This window comes from Octopus bimaculoides, chromosome 13 (assembly GCF_001194135.2).
Source record: "Octopus bimaculoides isolate UCB-OBI-ISO-001 chromosome 13, ASM119413v2, whole genome shotgun sequence".
NCBI classification, from domain to species: Eukaryota; Metazoa; Mollusca; class Cephalopoda; order Octopoda; family Octopodidae; genus Octopus; species Octopus bimaculoides.
In genome coordinates, this window is record NC_068993.1 from 23,602,377 (window position 1) to 23,603,797 (window position 1,421).

Sequence of the window (1,421 nt, forward strand, 5' to 3'; positions counted from 1 at the left end):
TAAATTTATTTTTTGAACCAGTTGAAGACACACGAGATGTCGAAATATCGTTCACCAGATAACAAATGGCACTCTTCTTTTAATTTTGACTCTATTTCTTCAGGAGGAGTTACCTCAATCCTTTCTATATTAATGATAATAATGATAATAATAATAATGACATCATCAAAAAATACCTTGAGAATGAGAACCCAGGTTCGAAATTTCCCCAAAACGCCTGATGACGGCTGGAAGGTATATCAACCGAAACATTGTGTTAACAACAAACAAGATGAGGACAAATATACGTCAATTGTAAATAATGTAAATAATGTACATAATTCCTCATCTCTTAGATATAGTTATTGTTTTAGTCTTGAGTTTCAACGGTTTGCCAGTTTCTATTTCAAGATCTTTATACTTGCTCATGTTTTGGTAGGTCTTAACAGATACATTGAGGTCGATTGGCACAGTTATATGCGGAGGCATTATTTTGTTTGAAGTCTTTCAAAATAATGCATGGCCTATTCGCATCTATCTTTCTGAGAGTTTGAACGGTGAGTTTCTAGATGAGAAAGATATGATCATTTTCAAGCACTTGAGGTGGTTTGTGTTTCCACCAGTTTTTATCATGGTGTAGGTCCACGTTTTGGCAAATTACCCAGTGAATATATTCTGTCATGCCTGTTGATATACTTTGTAGGAGCAAGAAAACTGCACGTGTAGGCAACATGATCAATGGTTTCATATATCTCTTTACATACACGACATGTCGGGCTATTGCTGTTCTTTAATATGTTGGTCCAGTAGCTCCTTGTAGGAAGACATTGATCTTGGGCCGCTATGCTAAGCCCTTCTGTTTCTGATTTTAATCCAGAAGACGCTAACCATTGATGGGTAAGTGCTTTGTCAACATCGGTATATTAACTATCTTTGGGTATTTACCATTGAGAGGTTTTTCTAGTCATTTATCAGTAAGAATATCAAAGGCAGCAGTTTTAGCAGTTTTCATACGCTTGCTTTTTCTGTACTTCTTTCCAGTAGGTCTAATTCTAATTGTTGTATTTGGAATTCACATAGATTTTCCTTTGCCTGTTTTATTATTATTATTATTTTTATTATTATTATTATTATTATTATTATTATTATTGTTCAGTAGTTTTATTTTTATAACGTGCTTTCACTTCACTACCGAGCGCAGCTCTGTGCGCCTTGGGTATGTGCTGTGGTTTGCTGTGGTGCTCTTATGGTTACTGTATTGAAAGTGTTTTGCGTAGGATGTGTGCAGTGCCCGTTAGTGCAATTTTCTGTATGTTATATATATTTGTAAGTCTTGGTGTTTTTGTTATGTATTTGTCTGAATATTTTTTTATTATACCTAAGGCACCTACTATGATAGGAATTGTTTCTGTTTTTAGATTCCACGTTCGAGTTACCTCTAT